Genomic DNA, 21,960 nt, shown 5'->3' with positions numbered 1-21,960 from the left:
ATTGCACATACAGGTTAAGCTGGTACTTGTAGTTCTCCAGCTGCAACGGCTAACAGTTCATGTTGAGTAAATGGCCCAAGCCCAATAAAGCACATGCAAGTTAGGCTGGTACTTGTAGTTCTCAGCTGTAACGGCTAACAGTCTATGCAGAGTAAATGGCCCAAGCTCAATAATGCAACTTTCACTACCAGAATTGCCAGCCGGGGTTACACAGGGCTAAATAAACAATTAAGGTACATTACACCACAGAAAATGACAAGGTAAAAGATTCACAGCAACCATACACCTTGTGCTAAGAGATGAAAGCAAATAATATACATTACATCAGCATGAATGGACTTTTAAATGGATACCGGCAACAAGCAGTGTATAAAAAAAAACAATTTACATTAAGACTTTGAAATGGATACCGGCAACAAGCAGTGTATAAAGGACAATTTACATTAACACCAATACCAGCAAATATTCAAACATTTCATGGCAAGCAAAATAATAATCAGCATTGACAACAATAACACAGCAACAAGGCACAATGCCTGAGAGAGAACAGCATTTGAATAACAAATTTCAGCAAGAATAAATACAGATTACATTAGATTTAAGCGTCATTTGACATTCCATTAGATTGCGTCAGACATGAGCCGATTCAAGTAACCCACGTCCCTTTCCGGACATGAGCCAGAGGTTCACAGGAGAGAAAACAGCCACCAATACAACTCTTGGGGGAATCTTTCACTTCCCCCCTATTTCAACACAACCTAATTTAAAGACACTGTCAATGAGAGTTTATAATGCAGGCTAGTATAAACTGATAAACCCCCTGTGTGGGCCTAAGAGTAGGTACTGGGCACAACTGCACGGTGGCAGCTCTTAAGAGGGGAGAAGGGACCCACTAAAAAGGTGGCCTGTTGCTGTGGTCCACCTGTCCACTCATAGATGCCGGACCGACAGGGAGGAGAATATGGAAGAGTTTATAAAATACCCTCCCCAGGCCTGTCAGTGAGAAGTCTGGGAGGATTTTGTCTGTGGAGTGCTCAGAGTCTGGTTATATGATAGGGGAGAGTATCCCCCTGTGTTACCCTGGATTACAAATACTGCACCTGGTGTGCTGCCTGTAAGTAGTTGCTGTGGAGTGCCCTTGGATCTGTAAAAATAGGGGTGCGGTATCCCCTATGTTTCCCCTGGATTACAATTACCAGACTTCACATTAACCCGGAAGGCTACCTATCCAACCTGCCCGGAGAGGTGCTCTGATGCTGGATGTGAGTCCCTGGAGGAAGCCTGCCTCGGGACTTGCATAGAGGACCCTGGTTCCACCGCTAATACAGACCCAGCATATGCCATTTCATTCCTGCTCTGCTATACTGTACTTACCCAATGCCAGGCCTGGTGCTACAGTGTTCTCCCCTCTCCTGTCCCATCTCCAATGCTGCAGTGGGAGCCATAGGGCCGAGGTGGGCACCTTGGCTTCCACTGCGAATGATGGGAATGGGACATATTACTGTTGATTATTTAATAGTATATTGAACACGGACAAGGGCCCCTGCCTCGTGCACTTGACAAGGCCTCACTTTCCCACAATGGAAGTGTTTAGTGGTAGATGGCGTGAATCTAACGGAGATTTATCAAAAGAAAGAAAGTGGAGAAAGAAAGTACCAACCCATGAGCTTCTGTCATTTTACAGGCTGTGTTTGAAAGATGACAATAACAAGCTGATTGGTTGGTACTTTATCAGCCCAAAGTTTGATATATCTCCCCCACTGTCGCCCACTGCGCACATCTCATTCAGGACAGATTTTGCGGAATTATTACATAGATAACTTTCTGACTCTGCCGGCAACAAAGCCCTAAGGCATGTAGTAAGTAGGATGGAGGCTTCTAATACTCCAGCCTGGAGAGTAGGCACTAACATGGCTATATCAGATCAGTAGGTAAGCATCAGCCCTGGTTTAGTCACACTCCCAAATGCTGACCTTATAGGCTTACTGCACCTCAGCATAGCAACATATGTACAGATCCCCATGTAAGAGGACTCCAGACTAGCACATATGTACACATCCCCATGTAAGACTCCAGAATAACACATATGTACACATCCCCATGTAAGACTCCAGCCCAGCACATATGTACACATCCCCATGTAAGACTCCAGCCCAGCACATATGTACACATCCCCATGTAAGACTCCAGCCCAGCATATATGTACACATCCCCATGTAAGACTCCAGCCCAGCACATATGTACACTTCCCCATGTAAGACTCCAACCCAACACATATGTACACATCACCATGTAAGACTCCAGCCCAGCACATATGTACACATCCCCATGTAAGACTCCAGCCCAGCACATATGTACACATCCCCATGTAAGACTCCAACATAACAGCACATTCACCTCCATGGCAACTCTCCAGCATTGGGGGGCAGCTTCTGTAAATACTCATAATGCCCCTCAAAGAGGTCGTGCAGTGTTTCAAACTGCTCAGAAGACATGTTTCCTCATCATGGCGCTACCGGCCTGGCTGGAGACACCCGAAATAGGGACCTCACTGGCAGCAAGCCGCCCGGCGCTGTTATACATCGTACCTCCCCCGGACCTTCTCCAGGCTGATACTACAGCTCCATGCTGGGGAAACTTCCAGGTTTCACTTTGTCACCCGAGGACCCCTTTAGCTGTACAGCTGGAGCCTGAATAAATAAATAAATTAAATAAAACATCAACAACTGCATATTTTAAACCTGATAGGTCTGCCATATTATCTCTGGATGGTAGGGAATGATGTTGGACAATATCTGATGACGTCAGGGTCCTCTACGCAAAGGGAATTCAGACACTACTCTAACATGACCCCTTCCACCTGGTACACCGTTCTCTGCCCCTGGACTTCCCAATGTATGATTGCAGTCACCTCATAGTTGCCTACCTTTGCTGGCTCTTCCCCGGGAGAAGCCCTGGAAGGAGAGGCAGGTGGGTGGTGACGGGGGTGGGGCCTGACGAATCACGTCATTAAGGCCCCCCTGCAGTAAAATGCCCACGATTGGCTTACATTTTAATAGGGGGTGGAGCCAATAACACGAATAATGTAGAATCATATCATTAAGCCCTGCCCCCTGCACAGACACCCGCGATCACCACGGAAATTCTCCTAATTCTGCCCACTTCACAAGGAAGTGGGCAAAATGCGGGAGAAATGCCTACCCTTCCGTGGGTGTGGGGAGGTTACCTGAAAATTCGGAAGCCTCCCGTGAAAACCGGGAGGGTAGGCATGTATGACTGTGTTGAACTAGGTAATTGATGAGAAAGGTGTTTCAGCACAGGTAGCTGCAATCATACACCTACCTCCAACATGACCCTTCCATCAGGTACAAAGTGCTCTCCATATTTGCCGACTCCTGGAAAGGAGGCTCTTGAAAAAGCGGGTGGCGCACCTGGCCACCCGCAAGGGAGGGCAAGTCTCTCAGTCCGGCCCCCAACTGCGAAAAATCCCACCTTTCCAGCAGTTGCCCACTTAACATGGGTGGTCCACAGCATTGTCCATTGTGTTTTTTGTTTGTTTATTCTGTTGGTGTATAACCAATGGTTTACAGGCACCATATTATATTGCATTACAATTGTAGTGACTATTATTGTGAAACTTTTATCAGTAAAAGCAACATTTGTTTCTTAGTTGGTACCCTCTCATCATTTTGGGTTCTACTACTTTAGAATATATTTATATTATACAGAGTTCAGGAAATAGGTTGTGCGCAGCATCTGGTCCCCACGTTTCTCTGTATTTACCCACTGGATGAGGTCAGGCATCCCCCAGTGCAGCAGCATACCTGTGGCAAGCAGTACCATCTACACCACTTGCGCAGGACCTACAATCTCTCAAGTCCGAAGGGGAGGATGACATGATTCATTATAGCCCCACCCCCTGCTTTACAATGCCAGTAATCTCAATCGCACAACCCTCACCCCCACATACTCACCATCGCCACCGCCACATCCCCTGCAGCACCAACCTGGCTTCGCCCCTTCCTGGGGAAGGGGACAGCCTGAAAATGGGCAAGTATGCCTGGATCTGCAGCGGTATTAAACATTAACATAAAAATAATATACATATATGTCACCTACCTTCCCCGTGAAAAGATCAAATCAAAATATGCTTTGTTACAAATATAAATTTAATCATGCAAATTGATTACATCAGCCACAGCACTATAGTTTATAAGATTTCCTTGTCTCCCGGAATTTCCAGAATTCCACATTACTCTCCGGGAAGTTGGCTTGGCTGTGATCACAGAATTCGCTGTAAGTTGGATCATCTGGCCACCCCCCTCAGCCTAATGTTGAGAAACACAGCATTATGACATGGGCGCTGCACCATGATGAAGTGATTCATTGCCTATTCAGGTTGGAGGTGTAGTAACCCCCCCATACAGTGTCGTTAAACGGTATTTGTATGCTATAGTATTAGCATAAGTGGGAGTGATTCCGATGCATTCAGACAATCAGAAGCGGCTGCATAAAAGCATCAATTCACAGATTACATCAGGGGTATTAAAAAACACAGCATGAGAACTTTCAAACAACAAGGTTCAGCAATTATGTCCAGATTCTACATTTCTCATATCTCTTCCTGGAATTTGTAACCTACACAGTATATATGTTTTCAAGTACTTTGCTTATTTGCCTTATTCCTTTCCCATATATTTGCTCATTAATGCACTGTAACCTGTATCTTTCTTCTACCTTTACATGGATTTGTATGTTATTGTCTTCCTGTGTTCTCTGCCCTGCCCACTTCATCACCCCCTTTCCTATCTTTCCTCTACATTCCTCTATCCTTATTAGAGAATAAGTACTTATTCTCCTTAATATTTTGTTCCCCTGATCTATCCACTCCCCTTTCTTCCCTATCCCTGACCCAGAATCTCTCTTACACTTCCTCTCATATGTCTTCCTGGTCTCCTCCACCATTTATAATTTATTGTACCTTTCTCATCATCCCCTCCTATTAGTGCTCCTTAAACCTTGCACTACCCCTTCTCCTCCATCTCTCCTCTCTTTATGAAGCTCAGCCTTACCCATCCCTTCTCTATGTTCCATGCCCATTGCTTAAAATGTTCTCTTTCCTCCCTGCTACCCTGCCTACTCTCACTGGTTCTACCCCCTCACCCACCATTACCCTGTCCTTGTCCTCCTCATCCTTTTAATTTTGATGACATCAGCCCCAACCAAGGATCCCAACCAATATCCACTATCATCTCAAGTTCCTTCTTCAACTACCAAAACCACCCACCTAGCACTTACAACCACAATCCTAATCCCTTCTCTCACACTTCCCTTTTTTCTGTGTGTTCTGGTATGTTAGAACTGTCTGCAATAAACTCACATCCATTCATTAAATTTTCCTCTTTTACTCGTCTAGTCTCCTAAATTCGTGCACACACAGAAAAACCTTAATGGCCTTGAATTCAGGCACTTCTTCAGTTCTCTCGTTCCTCTCCTTGGTCCCATCTGTTTTTTTTTGTCCTGCACTCATTTTGCGGTTTCTCTGTACTACATTTTAAAATGCCTTGGAGGAAGCAGCCCCAGCCACCATGCATCATCTCCTGTCATCTTCCATTATCTTCCTTCACCCTACTTGCCACCCAGAGATCCTTCCCTCCTGTTACCAAGATATCCGCTGTCCTCTCCCTCAACCTGTCTTCCCTCACAATTCCTCCACTCCCTTTCCCCTAAAGCTTCCAGGAACCTTGCTCATTTCTTCAACCTGTCCCTTTTAACAGGCATCTTTTTCTCCACCTTTACCCATGATCTCATCTCCTCTATTCTCAAGAACCACCTTATATCCCTACCTCCCCTTCCAACTACCACCCCACTTCACTGCTCCCCTTTTAAACTTCTTCAAATCCCTTTTTCTACAACCACCTGACCCACTTTCTCTCTGCCCACTCTCTACTCGACTTTCTGCCCTCTTACTCATGCTAAATTTGTCTTTAATAAAAACAAGAGATATGGTAAGAACTTACCTTTGTTATCTCTGTTTCTACGAAGTCCATAGGGTCCACAGGGTTGACCTTGGGGTATAGCTGGATCTGGATCCACGGGCACCACGCAGTTAAAGCTTTGCTGCTCCCAGGATGCACTTGGGTCCATCCTCCTCTATACCCCGCCCCCAAGCCACAGCACCTCAGTTGATAAGCAGCTAAGGCCGGAGGAGGAGACTAAACAGAGAGAAGGAAGACTGGAACACACAAGAAACCATACTCACAGAAATGGGAGACGGAAAACCGGTGACCAGCCACACAGCCCATTTGAAGCCAGGTGCATCAGGGCGGGCGCCCTGTGGACCCTATGGACTTCGTAGAAACAGAGATAACAAAGGTAACTTCTTACCATATATCTTGTTTTCTACTTCAGGGTCCATAGGGGGTCCACAGGGTTGACCTTGGGGATGTCCCAAAGCAGTTCAACTAAGGGCGGGGATGCTCCTGTGCTGAAAGGAGCACCCGGCGCCCAAAGGATGCATCCTGAGAGGCGAAGGTGTCAAACGCATAGAACCTCAAAAACGTTTGAATGGAAGACCAAGTGGCCGCCTATCACACAGCTGAACAGCAGTAGCGCCATGTCTAGCAGCCCAAGAAGGACCCACAGAATGAGTGGAATGAGCCTTATCAGAGGCTGGCACAGGTAAACCCTCCTGTGCATAAGCCTCACAAATAACTGAACGAAGCCAACAGACTAACGTTTGCTTGTTGGCAGGCCAACCCCTCTTGTGAAAACCGAAGAGGACAAACAATGAATCAGACTTCCTAACCGAAGCAGTCCGGTCCACGTAGATTCTAAGTGCCCGGATTACATCTAAGGAAGCCTCACCAGCTGAAAGATCAGGTGACTGAAAAGCTGGCACGACAAGCTCCTGATTAATGAGGAACTTGGAGACCACTTTGGGCAAAAATTCAGGACGAGTGCGGAGCACCGCTCTGTCCTGGTGAAAAATCAGAAAAGGGGGGCGACAGGAAAGCGCCCCCAACTCTGACACCCTCCTGGCAGAAGCAATTGCCAGGAGAAAAACGGTCTTGAACATCAGCCACTTGAGGTCCACCGACTCAAGAGGCTCAAAAGGAGGACCCTGCAAGACCCGTAGCACCACCGCCAAGTCCCAAGGAGCCACAGGAGGCACGAAGGGAGGCTGGATCCTGAGAACACCCTGGCAAAAGGTGTGAACATCTGGTAGCATAGCAATCCATCGCTGAAACCACACGGACAAAGCAGACAGGCCAGGCGTAAGCCGAGGTCCAAACCTGATTGAAGGAACTCCAAGATTCTGGAAACCCGGAACACCTGAGGATCATAGTTTCTGTATTCACACCACTGAAAATAAGTGCACCACACCCTGTGGTAAATCTGTGCAGAAGCAGGCTTGCGTGCCCTAAGCATGGTACCAATGACCGAACTTGAGAAACCCCTAGACCTCAAGACGGCTGTCTCAAGAACCACGCCGTCATAGACAGCCGACCCAGATCCGGGTAAAGGCAGAGCCCTTGAGACAACAGGTCCCGATGCTGAGGGAGAAGGTACGGAGCGTCGATGGAGAGGCACCTCAGATCGGAATACCAAGGACGTCTGGGCCACTCCGGAGCTACCAGCACGAGCGTGCCGCCGTCCTGCTTGAATTTCTGCAGAACCCGAGGAAGCAGGGATATCGGAGGAAACAGATACGCCAGGTGAAACGTCCATTTCACCGACAGCGCGTCTACCAGACTGGCGCCTGCGTCTCTTGTCCTTGACCCGTAAACGGGCAACTTGTGTTTGTGACGGGAGGCCATCAAGTCCAGCTCCGGCAGCCCCCACCTGTCCATGAGTAGCTGAAACACCTCTGGGTGAAGCGTCCATTCCCCGGGATGCACGTCGTGACGGCTGAGGAAGTCCGCCTCCCAATTGAGGACTCCGGGAATGAAGACTGCCGAGATCGCTGGAATGTGACACTCCACCCAATCAAGGATGTGAGACACCTCCGACATCGCTGCCCGACTGCGAGTTCCTCCTTGGTGGTTGATATATACCACCGTGGTGGCATTGTCGGACTGCACCTGAACCGCCCTTCCGTGAAGAGCGGGACCAGACGACTGCAGGGCCCGGTATACTGCCCGCAGTTCCAGAATGCTGATGGGAAGAAGAGCTTCTTCCGCAGACCAACGACCCTGAAGTGACAACGAGCCGGTCACTGCCCCCCAACCCCGAAGACTGGCATCCGTCGTGAGCAGGACCCAGTCCGGGATCCAAAAAGGGCGCCCCTCGACCAGATGAGCTGTCTGAAGCCACCAAGCCAAAGACTGCCGAACCTCCGGGGACAACACCAGCAACTGAGAGTGGATCCGGTGAGGTAACCCGTTCCATTCCGATAGAATCAACCCCTGCAGGGGCCGGGAATGGAACTGGGCAAATTCCACCATGTCGAATGTTGACACCATGGATCCCAGAACTCATAGCCAAATGGACCGACTGGCAGCAACTGCTCAGGCAACTGTGTATCCGCAGCTGCAGGGAGGAGACCTTCTCTGGGGTCAGAAAGATCCTTTGCTGACGAGAATCCAGCAGGGCTCCCAAATGAACTATCCGCTGAGATGGAATCAGTGAGGACTTTTCCAATTTATCAGCCACCCGTGCGCTTGCAGGCAAGCAATTGTAGGTGGAGATGTTGAAGCAGTACCTCCAGGGAGCTCGCCAGCAACAGGAGGTCATCAAGGAACGGCAGCAGCTGTACATTCTGGTCCCGAAGATGTGCAGCCATGACCGCCATAATCTTCTTGAACACCCTCGGTGCCGTGGAGAGACCAAAGGGTAGCGCCCGGAACTGATAGTGGTGTTGAAGGATAGCGAACCTCAGATACCACTGGTGCGAAGGTGCTATCGGAACATGGAGATAGGCGTCCTGGATATCCAGGGACACCATATAATCCCCCGGTTCTATCTCCAGAATGATGGAACGTAATGTTTCCATCCTGAACTTGGGAACTCTGAGGAATTTGTTCAGAGACTTCAAGTTGAGGATAGGGCGATGAGAACCATTGGGTTTTCGCACCAGAAACAGAGAAGAATAGTACCCCGTTCCTCGTTGTAATTGAGGAACGGGAACAATGACCCCTGCTTTCAGCAAGTACTCTATAGCTTCCTGAATCTGTAAGGTCTTGGTCGTATCCTGAGAAGGACTGGTGCAGAAAAACTGGTGGTGCGGTCTGTGCCGAAAAGACAGGGCTTCCCCCTGGGAGACCACTTCTCGAACCCAGGCATCCGTGGTGGTATTGTGCCAGCACTGGGCAAATAGAAGAAGTCGGCCTCCCACTCTGGGGTCCCCCAGAGGGAGGCCCGTCCCATCAGGCAGAAGGTTTATCTTCCTGCTTGGAAGAAGGGCGCCTGGCACTCCAGGCCTGCTTCTTGGGCTTAGAAGCGGCCTTGGTTGTCGACTGCCTCGGGAAGGATTGACCTTTGGCCTTGCCCTGAACCCGAAAGGACTGAAAGGCAGAGCTCCGTACCTTGGTAGGTGCAGAAGCCGAAGGGAGGAAGGCAGATTTAGATTTAGCCAGTGTCCACAATTTTGTCCAAGTCTGGACCAAAAAGCCACTCCTCATTAAAAGGTAAGGCCTCCAGCCCCTTTTTGGAGTCAGCTTCAGCTCTCCAAGACCTCAGCCACAAGGACCAACGCACCGACACAGCTGCAGCCGACACCCGAGAGGTCAGCAGGCTTGCATCTAACGATGCTTCCCAAATATAGGAAGCCGCATCCCTCATTTGACCTATCAACGCTCTCTGGATCTCCAGAGCATCCTCCGGAAAGGTATCCTCCAAAGCATTATCCCAGCTCTCGATGGCCTTAGCCACCCAAGAGATGGCCATGGACGGATGGGCCACCGCCCCCGAGAGAGAGTAGATAGACTTTAAACAAGTCTCCACCTTCTTGTCCATGGGATCTTTCAGGGAGGAGATCGACAGCAAAGGCAGCATAGCGCTTTTAATTAAGCGGGTAATGTGAGAATCCACCGCGGGAGGAGTTTCCCACTTCCTGCAATGAGCCTCCGGAAACGGATAGTTCGAAGCCAACCGCTTCTGCGGTTGGAACCTCTTGCTGGGCAACTGCCAGGCCCCTGTCATATGATCAGTCAACTGATTGGACAGGGGAAAAACCGTCGAAGCTACTTTGGCCTTCTTAAAATTTGGGTACTTTGACCTGGGGGCCGGCACATCCTCCTCAATGTGAAGGATGGCCCACACCGCCCTAACCAATGCCGGCACATTAATGGAAGACCAAGCCTCCACCTCCTGGGCCCCGGCATCCGAGTCAGAGTCTTCACGGATCTCCCCATCATCCGAAGACACGTCCATGTCCGTGAACTGAGCCACCAGTGAAGCCGGAACGGGTCGCTTGGATGCCCGTGGGGGCAAATCACTGTGCAACATAGTTTGAAAGGCCGATGACGAAGCCGCCAGGCTCTGAACAGAGCTGGAGAGGACGTCCACCCAAGGAGGGGGTACTGCCTGAGGATACCCCTGAAAAGGTACCATCGACTGCTGCGTCACCGTGGGGGATTGCACGTATACAGGCAAACCCGCATAAGGACCCACAGTCTGAGACCCAGGAGGAGGCTGCACCAGATGCGTCACACCAGGGGAACGGGGGATGGTAGGCTGGGGCAACGCCCTAGAAGGGGCCGCAGTCGGGACCGCAAGTCGGTCCGCGATCGATGCCAGCACTTGCGTAAACATAGCCCATGGAGGATACTGCGCCACCGGGGGTTTAGAAGGTCCAGGTACCAACTGGCCCCGCCCGCACAGACCGTCCTGAGACAAATCTGCCCCGTCAACTCCTGCTGAACAGTGTCGGCAGGAAAACAACACAGGAGCCACAGAGTGCTCATTCTCCTCATCAGACATGACACAAACTTTTTTGCAATAAAAGTGTCTCACCGAAATGAGGTAAGGCGTATAACACCCACGAACTCCCAAGTATGCAACACAAACAGCCCACAAACTGGTACTGAGGAGCACACCAGGGTATGTGATGGACCTCACAAATACGTAGATTTATCTAAGTGAGATTACTCAGAAAGAACACCCCTCCTCCACGCACCTGCGGGCCGTAGGAGAAGGAAAGGGATAGGTAAAAAGCTGACAGTAAGTAGAAAAGCACAGACAGCAGCACTAGCAAAAGTCACATACCATGCAGAGAAGTATTACTCACTGCACCTTCCGCTACAATCAACCTCCCAGATTCAGTGTCTGGGAGGGCTATAGCGCTGCGAACACTGTCCTGATCAGGGGAGAGGTACGCAGGGGGACTGGTCCACTGGAAGCCTGCCTGGGAGCTCTGCAATGCTGCCTGAAGATGGCCGCCGGAGAGCACTGAGGAGGAGTGGCCAGGAGATAACAGCCCAGCGACGCCAGCACGCTTGAGAGAAGGCGCGCTGGGCTGAGGGGAGGAGCACTAAAGCAGGGAAGGCTGCCTCCCCTGCTAGTATGAAACCCCCAGGGAAGCTGGTTCCCCGCCGGTCTTACACCCTGGAAGTCAGCAGACACGCAGGGTATGCCACATAGGGGGGGAGCCCGCCGCAGCTACGAGCGCCGCCGGTCTGTCCCCAGAGACCGGCGGCTAAAAGACTGCATTAGTTTCCCCGTGCGCAGCGTGAAGCGCTACACACGGCTTACCTGGCCCCTTGAGTCCGGCAGCAGTCAGTGAGAGCTCCCGGAGCCATGCTAGCACTGACTCCAGGGTCCCGCTGCGATCCCCGGATCGGTACCGGTGTCGCAGCGCCAGCGGGGCTATTGGAGCGGCAGCGTGGACGTCCAGATGGACAGTCTGATGCTGCCGCTCTGAAGATAGTAAAAAAATAAAAAATAAATAAAATCTTCTTTAAAAATAAAGCTTAGGGGCTGCATATGCAGCCCCACTGCTCCAGGGCAACCCGACTGCGGCCGGGCACCAACTAAAACTGAGGTGCTGTGGCTCGGGGGCGGGGTATAGAGGAGGACAGACCCAAGTGCATCCTGGGAGCAGCAAAGCTTTAACTGCGTGGTGCCCGTGGATCCAGATCCAGCTATACCCCAAGGTCAACCCTGTGGACCCCCTATGGACCCTGAAGTAGAAATAACCAATTACCTACTATTAGTCCAAGGGTCACTTCTGCATTCTCATAATTCTTGACCTCTCTGAAGCTTTTTGTCACCTACACTCTTCTTCTCGACATCTTCCTTTTACCGTGGTCTATTCAACTCTGTCACCTCCAGGTTTGCCTCCTACCACTGTAGTCACTCAATGTTTTTACTTCTGACTCTTGCTCCCCTCTTCTTTTTTGCTCTATCTGGGTCCTTCAATGCTCTATTTTTGGTTATCTACCCTACACTTCTGCTGTCTTTCCCACATGTCTAATTGCTTCTCTGCCAACTCCACCTGGAGGTCCCAACACATCACCCTCATGGTTGACATCTTGCTCTTCTGTTCTCCAAACCTGTTACCTCTCTGTCATCTTTGAACATCTCTCAGCTGCACCTCACATCCGGTCCCAAAGTGTCTCTTGCTCACTCAGAAAGTAGCCAAATCCCTCCTTGCTGCCTTCCCTTCTGCTTGCCCTCAGCCACAAAGCCCTCAACAATGCTTCTCCTTCATAAAACTCTGATCACATCACTAGATACCCTGAAGCTTGACCTCTCTCCTCTGCTTTTAACGTAGGCTTCTCTTCTGTTAGTTCTCCTCCAAAGTTTCTCCCACACTGCTTGCGATCTATGGAACTTCTTGACTCACCACATCTCCAATATTTCAAACATTACCTCAAAATATACCTTTTCATCTTGCCTACCCTACACTCTCCTAGACCACTTCCAGTGGCTGCCTGCCATGTCCACTGGTGTCCCTTTGCTTCTATCATCTCCAACTGTCCCGATCCAATACATTGTCACTATCTTACTTCTCATGTGTGCTCCCTCTCTATCTTACGACTATTATATTTTAAACTGCAATTTTATTTAAATGAGTATTATCCTGCTATGTTTAATTAGGTGTACGGAATCTCTACTTACACTTGTAACTGTGCAACTCACACTGCTAGTTGTACCTTACATCATTTTATTATTCTGAATTTGTACTAATTTATTTACTTGTTGACTGTTTGTTTCTGTGATTTTGTGGAGCCACACAAATAAATGGTGATAATGATAATACTTGCAGATGAAAGAACAAATCACAACTTCTTTACCTGGTTTATAGTTTGATATAAGCACAGTCCCAGTTTGTTTTTGTTTTTTAGGTCTATGCGAATATCATTAAGAGACTTTGCATTATGCCATCATAATACATCGAAAGCGAGTGCCACAATTTCTAATTTTATTGTTGAAGAGGGCCTCATTTTTTATGTTGGCAGGTACTGAGGATGGGTTGGGTACGGGACCACTCGGGATCCCGGCGGTCAAAATCCTGATGCCAATATCCAGACAGGGTTAGGATACTGATACCTGTCAGTCGGTATCCTAACCCTCCCCCTCTCCCTACCGTTAACCCTCCCTCCCCAGCACCTAAACCTAACCTCCCTCCGTAGTGCCTAAACCTAACCCCCTCCTCCCTGCCCTCTAAACCTAACCCTCCCCCCCTTAGTACCTAACTCTAACCCTCCAACTAGTGCCTAAGCCTAATCCCTAAAGCTAACCCTGCCCAAACCCCGCAACTTAACTTCGGGATTCCGGCGCCGGGTTTCTGACAGGTGTCAAGATTCCGGCACCAGTATTCTAAATGCCGGCATCCCCTTTGCCAGGATTATGATCGCATCCCACTGAGGATTGCAATTAGATGACTGCTGATTAATTTTGTGTTGGTTTATAGATTGCACAAAGTATATGGTAGGCCTCTTCATGTGCCGTCTATTTAAACGCATTAGAGTATTTTCAATATTTAATTCCCATAAACATTGGTTTCCTATTTTTGGGAGTACCTACTTGCAGTTTTGCTGCTGGTATATCAGGAACAACCACTGAATGTGACTGCACACTATACATGGTTACAGTTTGATGCAGAGTCACATTCAAAGCTGGCACACCTGTGATTGTTTGCACTGAGCACATCCCTCATCAGATTTCTGGGCTCAATTGCTATAACTGGGTGGCAATGGGGGAATAGGGTGGGTCACATGCAGGATAGGTGTACCATAGACAGGGAGATGGAATTACGGACTGTTCAGTGGTGAGCACATGCAGCTATCAGGCTGATTTCTGATAGATGTTTTATACCAAGAATATGGCTGGCGCAAATACATGTTAATTGATTATGGCTGCTCTCACAAAAGGATGTATAGGGGTGGTGTGGCTGCATATATTGGAGGTGAATGACTGAATATAACCTTGGAACAGAGCTGTAACTAGACAATTTAGAGCCATGGGGACATGTGACACCCATGAAACGGACACCCCTAGGACTGTGAGGGGTTAATACCACCTTGGGCAAGGAAGGAGTTAATACATATCTCCCCAGCACATGTGAAGCAAGAGGATAGCTGGTGCTGATTGGATGAACCTGTCCTGTCTCTCAAGCGGTGGGTGTGGTCAGGTGCCCTCGAAAAAGAGGGTGCATAATTATAGAGGGCGTGCCAGGAGCTGAGGAGAAGTGTGGCGTGCAGCACGAGGACAGCAGGCAGAGACCGCCAAGCTGCAAAGCTCTAGTGGAGTGTGGAGCAGCCGAGCCGGGAGCGTGGACGCCGGGGACCCGCGGAAGATAGACCGGGTCAGGTGAGCCACAGCAACGAAGAGCAGCACACCATTAAGGCGTCCAGCGCAGCAGCAAGAGCCGCTCGTGGAGGTACACAGCCACAGTGGCAACACGCAGTACAGGGTAATCATCCCCCCTGCCCCATACCACAGCAGCAGCCATCATAGGGTAACTTCAAAGCACCCTCATTTCAGTTATACTACTTATAAAAGAAGTTGCTGTCCTATTGTGATTTATAACTTTTTCTGCCAACCACAAGATGGCTGCAGGCCAACAGCAACAATTGCTTTGAGTTGCCATGCTGCCAGCCACAAGATGGCCACCGATTAACTGCAGTATAGACATACAGCTCCAGCAGTGGAAAAGTTACATAGCCTTGCACCAGAGGTAGCTACAGGAGTGGTGAGTGGAAGATTGATTGCACCACAGGCAGAGCTGCACTGACACTCAGTAGTACTGGACTTTCTCATACCTTGTTGCAAAGAGCAGAACCTCAGTGTTACTTTCACTTTCAGTATATAGGAGTTATCTGCTTCACTGACCAAGCTTACCACTATTTACCCTATATGTTTTCCGGACCACACCAAGACTGTCCTATTTCACAGTACAGTGATTCTTTGATACTTGAAAGCTGGAATACACTGCTTAAAGGAGATAATATAGCCCATCAAACTGGGATAGAACTGCAGGACACTTTACAGTAACAGCTGTCTAGGAATATTGAATAACCTGATTGCCTGAGAATTGGATGTGCCTATAGAGAGAAAAGTGGAATTAACATTCAGTGACTGAATTGCTGTACTGTGTACAGGACTTCCATACAAACTTTGGCGATTCTTCCCTCCCAGATTTAATACTAACAAACGTTACACTAAGTGGGACTAGTACCATGGTCAACTTAAACTGATCTATAAGAGCTCCACCAGCTGCAGCAGCGAAGACGGGTAGGAATACAGTGTTTTGTGTTTAAGGTCATCTGGACATTGAAACTGTTAGTTAGTTTAGTACTGTCATCATTGCTGAATTGTTTTCTTGTAGTGTGCAACCGTTTGAGATAAGAATGTATGCTCGATACTGAATTTAACTGTGAATAGTAACGTAAAAGTTGCCTTACATTGTATGGTCATACTGCCAAAGTATTATTACACCAATCCGTATGGTGCCGTGCAAATGCCATTGTTTTTATGTGTAATCTCATTATTGATGTTTTTTCCCACTGATGCAATACAAAGGCTGCCTCATTGAGTGAGGTGTGTTATTTATGCAAGTGCCCTGCCGACTCTCTAATAAACCTGTGTTCACAAAATAAAAAAACACAAGCTGCCTCGTCACCCCTTCATGTGCTTCCATTACTCTCACCTCTCCGTAAGTCGAGTGAAGATTGAACCACAACACACAAGGTAAACTCTTTACTTACCACGTAAAGTCAAGGTTACCACAGACACATACTGTAACATTGGCAATCCCCCGCCCCTAACCTCACACACACTCCATTTTAGGGTGGGCGATAGTAACCACCCTTGGTGGAGGCACATAGAATCCCACTCCCTTAGCTACAGCTCAGTATTTATCTTTGAACCTTAATTTTGGAATTGACATACTGTATATTACAAAATGTAAAGGTAGCATTCCCTGCTTAAATACAGACGATATCAATGTAAACACTGAAATATTTGTGTGGTGAGGGCGCAGCACAAATTATGTTAAAGTGAAAGAGCCTGCTGTATTTATTCTGTAGCTCTGTGATGTCTAGTACTGTATGTCTTCACATAGAGCATGTATGGAAGAGCGACTAACGTTATCACTCCTCCAGGATTGCTCCGGACAGTCCAGAAATCAGGATATCTGGAGGGTTAGCAATCCCGGACGAGTGGTGTCCAGTATTCACTGGCTGTCAGCCTCTTCTGCTCCATCCCTCCTCCCCCGTCTCCCTCCTGCCTCCTCTGGCTACGTCCTGCCTCCTCGACAACCTGCTCCATCCCACCTCCATCTGGATACGTCCTACCTCCCCTTGGCTCCGTCCCATCTCCTTTCTGCTCTGTCCAGCCTTCCCCTGACAATAGGAAATATGGTAAATAGATATTGCGCACTGGATTCAGAGTGAACGCTAAAGGTGAGTTGCACTTTTAGGCCGAGTGTCTGACCTCCTGAGTTAAATAAATATACCTAATCTATAGTAATAGATCAATAAATGCGCTCAGAACCTGTAGCAAAATGGTATGCGTCGTATGTAGGTGTATGGGATAGTGATGAGTTCAGAATGAATCTAGTATTTATAAAGCTTTATTTAAATAAATAAAATAAATGGTAATGGGCTAAAAAATGCTGAATTTACCACTAACTGAGTCAATGGCAATCAACCTATAGGAAATCTGCCGTGTTGATGGCAATAATCAGTCTCTAAAGGAGAAAAAGGAAAAAATGCTGTGGTTTGTAACCATAGAGAAACAAGAAAAAGAAAAAAAGAGTCAAAAGCAAGTCAATCGTTGATGTTGAAGTTAATATAGTAGGGAACCGGAGACCGTGGAGCTCACATAATGAAATGGCAGATCTTATAATTGGAGTCAGTGTTGGTGCGGCGTCCCGCACTTATAATGTTGATAATGCTGCTGATGAAAAATGGATAGCTGATGTTGTTGCTTGCGTGTTCCCGGGGTAAGTAGTACGGACACTTGCCCGAGTATGTGCAGGTGTGTGTCCAAACCCGTGTGTGACCACGGACCACGTCCGCAGACCGCCCCCCAGTGCTGGGTTGTCTACGGGCACGTCCCGCTGGCCCACAATCTAGTGTGCAGCAAGAGGGGGAGAAACGGCTCTGGTGCTAGATACCAGACACCGTACTCTCTGCCTCCACTGTGGACTCACCTGTCAGGGACTCGGCAGAGTCCGCTCTTCCCCTTGCCGGCGTGTTGAGGTCACATCCTCCCTTCCTCCGGTATCTCTCGTCAGATGCGGCAGCTTCTTGAATATTCGTCGGGCGCCGTGTAGTTAGGTAATTGACGCTTGCGTTATCCGGTTCCTCACTCAGTGGGGATGTGTGGCCAACGCGTTTTGACCCACGTGGGGTCTTCCTCTGGGCGAGATACTGGAGGAAGGGAGGACGTGACCTCAACACGCCGGCAAGGGGAAGAGCAGACTCTGCCGAGTCCCTGACAGGTGAGTCCACAGTGGAGGCAGAGAGTACGGTGTCTGGTATCTAGCACCAGAGCCATTTCTCCCCCTCCTGCTGCACACCAGATTGTGGGCCAGCGGGACGCGCCGTAGACTACCCAGCACTGGCGGGCGGTCTGCGGACGTGCTCCGTGGTCACACACGGGTTTGGACACACACCTGCACATACTCGGGCAAGTGTCCATACTACTTACCCCGGGAAAACGCAAGCAACAACATCAGCTATCCATTTTTCATCAGCAGCATTATCAACATTATAAGTGCGGGACGCCGCACCAACACTGACTCCAATTATAAGATCTGACATTTCATTATGTGAGCTCCACGGTCTCCGGTTCCCTACTATATTAACTTCAACATCAACGATTAACTTGCTTTTGACTCTTTTTTTCTTTTTTTTTCTTTTTCTTGTTTCTCTATGGTTACAAGCCACAGCATTTTTTCCTTTTTCTCCTTTAGAGACTGAATATTGCCATCAACACGGCAGATTTCCAATAGGTTGATTGCCATTGACTAAGTTAGTGGTAAATTCAGCATTTTTTAGCCCATTACCATTTATTTTATTTATTTAAATAAAGCTTTATAAATACTAGATTCATTCTGAACTCATCACTATCCCATACACCTACATACGATGCATACCATTTTGCTACAGGTTCTGAGCGCATTTATTGATCTATTACTATAGATTAGGTATATTTCCCCTGACAATATCCTATCTCCCTTGTTACGATTCTCACTCGATGTTGAGATCGCAGGACTGCTGACAATGAACAAGACTGGATAGAGGTGTGGCAGTCCTTCCACAACTGGCGCTAGCTGGAGTGAGGCTGCAGAGAGATGACACAACACAAGCAGCGGCAGGTCACTATGGTATGAGAAATGTCTAGGGACTATAATGCAGATAGGATGCTAGATAGGAACTGACTAAACACTGGGTATGAGCTTCAAGGCAGGAGCGACCAGGACTATGATATCCAGGATTTCAGACAAGACTGGACTGGCAAGACAAGATGAGCAAGACTAGACTGACAAGGACAAAACAGGCGTGACTGGACTGACAAGAACAAGACAGGCAAAACAGGACTAGACAGCTGAGGTGCGACTTGAGACCCGACGGAATGGCTGGGAGGGCCGTGGTGAGATAAGAACTAGACGGTGCAGCCTTGAGGGCTGAAGTGCAACTTGAGACTGGACTTGAGCGGCATTGAGGGCCAATGTGTGACTTGAAACAGAACAGAGCGGCCATGAGGGCCGTGACGACTGGAACTAAGTGCAGTGACTGAGACAGGACGGCACGGCCTTGAGGGCCGTGGTGATGCGGCCTTGAGGGCCAAAGTGTGACTTGAAACAGGACGGAGCAGCCTTGAGGGCCGTGATGACTGGAACTAGGTGCTGTGACTGAGACAGGACAGAGCGGCCTTGAGGGCCGTGGTGTGACTGGAACACGGTGATTCAGCAGAGACAGGACGGAGTGGCCTTAAGGGCCATGACGTGACTGGAACTAGATGATGTGAATGAGACAGGACAATAAACAGATGAACTTTACACATGGCAGAAACAGAAACTGGAAGCAGCGTGGATGAGAACACTGTAAACTTGACTCTGGTGAACATAAACAGACAAGGCTTGATAGTCTATGGATATGCGATGTGGCCTGGCAGGATCAGATGCTGGAACCAGATGGCAGACAAGAGCACTCAGACACTGCAGGAATAGAGGCTGGATCCAGATCAGACAAACAGGCACTGGGAACTGGAACAGCAGAACTTGGTAAACCAGCTAGAATTCAGGTTACAGAGTACACGACCACATACTCTGGAAGTCAGGCAGTATAACCAGCATGGAGTGAAGGGCTGGCTGTAACTTAACAGATGCAGGACCCAATCAGAGCAAAACCCTGCAAGCCTCCCTAATGACAGACTAGTGTGCAGCTGGGTTCAGCACAGAAAGACAGTTAATCAGTGTGCAGCTAAAGTCTGCACACAGACAGACAGGGAAGATACAGCTTAGCTGAAAACAGACTAGACAGGATTTCCAGCTGCCTGCAACAGCCGGAACAAGGATAAGACATGATGCAGTGTCCCAGTAGTAACTATAATTGGGAACTGCCACCAAGATGATCTGCTAACCGCAGATCCTAACACTTCTGCTCCATCCTGTTTCCCTCTGGCTCCATCCTGCTTCCTGTAGCTCTGTCCCATCTCCTTTCTGCTCTTTCTGCTCTGTCCTGTCTCCCCCTAACTCCATCCCACCTCCTTTTTAGCCCCGCCCCTCCTCACGGTCCTATTTGTGGCAGTTTACCGGGGCTTAATGACATAGGATGCATGCGCAGACTGAAAACATTGGCCGCTTGTGTGCGGCATCATCAAAACGTGCATCACAGTAGGCATATGTCATGTTTGTGCTGCAGCTACATTCGCAGTGTTGTGTTAACAGCAGCCTGATTGACAGTCTGCAGGAGTTTGATGACGGAGATTAGGTGCGGCTTTATAAACGGAGAAGATATGAGAAGCCGTGGGCATCTTTTTACAAAAGATGACTCCTGTGGCATTAGCATATATTCTCAACTACGCTGCTACTGAAGATTGAGCAGTAACTGCTCCCTCTTTCAGAGCCGGCCCTAGGCATAAGCATTCTAAGAAAATGCCTAGGGCATCTGGAATGGCTATGCAGCTGTCAGCTGTGACATAGTAACGTTGCTAGCGTGCAGCTACCGGCTCCCTGCCGCGATCAGAGCTCAGCTCTGATTGTTCAGCACAGAAGCTCATTCTGGCTACAAAACAAGTAAGACGGCCACTCCTCCCGTGGGCATTTGCAGGGCTGAGTAGTCCTCCATCAGCCCTGCTGCTGCCCAGTGTCCATCTAGGCACTGACACTGCATCAGAGACAGTCCTGACTACACTCCCAGGCCTGCCTGAAGAAGAGGCAGATGGTCAGACCACCACCAGACGAGAATGAGTCTGTCTTAGATCAGGCTGGGAGAGGGACGGGCACTGGGCAGAGAGAGGTGCTGCTGCCAGCTGGATCTGACTCACTGAGTCTGACTCTGAGAGGTGCTGCCTGGGGTGCTGATGTGCATTGTACATTAGCTCCTTGAAATTAGTACACACACAGCATCTTTATGGGGTGCATTATAAATGCATCCATAGCATACAATTGGAAAACATATTAATCCCTGTTACATTTTGCTGTAATCATTAGGATATGGCATTACAAGTATATTACATGATTGTCCAATTAAATATCGAATTTCCTGGTAGATCTGACTTTCCTATTATAAGCCTGATCCAGTTTCATAGCATGACAGGGAAATAGTAACTCATTTGTTAGCATGAGGCTCTGATTACCATTTCTGGTTACATTTCTGTTTCAATCCTCCCTCTCCCTTTCCTTTTTTCCTTAAACTATCAATCCCCCTCTATATCCTACCTATCTCTCTTGTCCCTGGTCTTGTCTATCAGTAAAGCTGGGTACACATAAGACATTATTTAGACCGATCTGACGAATGTGGTCGACATATGGTCAAAATCGGTATGCAGTCGGGAAGCCGGTGGACCTAATCCCGACAGCCGGCTTCCCGACTGCTTAATCCCAGCGAGGGTTAAATGACAGGCATCTAGACGCCTATCATTTTACCAACGCAGGGAGACCGGCGCCCGGCATCCCAATCAAAGGGACGCCGGGCCCCAAGCGGGGGGGAGGGTTAGGTGTAGGGTTCCCGGGGGGGACTTAGGGTTAGGCACCCCCGGGAGGTTAGGGTTAAGCTAGGGAAATGGGTAGTTAGGGTTAGGCACCCCCGGGGGGGACTTAGGGTAAGCCAACCCCCCCGGGGGGTTAGATTTAGGCGGTGGGGAAGGGGGTGTTAGGTTTAGGCACTTAGAGGGGGGATTAGGGTTAGGCTCTAGGGGTAAAGATTAGGGTTAGGCAACCCTAAGGGAGGGTTAGGGTTGGGGTGGGAACTAGGTTAGAACATACTTACCTTCGACTATTGGGATTTCCTCCTCTGCCGGGATGCCGCTGTCGGGGTTCTGACCACCAGGCATGGGTCC

The sequence above is a fragment of the Taudactylus pleione genome, unplaced genomic scaffold (genome assembly GCF_031769625.1).
Source record: "Taudactylus pleione unplaced genomic scaffold, aTauple2 ptg001411l, whole genome shotgun sequence".
Taxonomy (NCBI): Eukaryota; Metazoa; Chordata; class Amphibia; order Anura; family Myobatrachidae; genus Taudactylus; species Taudactylus pleione.
Note: the sequence above shows the minus strand (reverse complement) of the source record.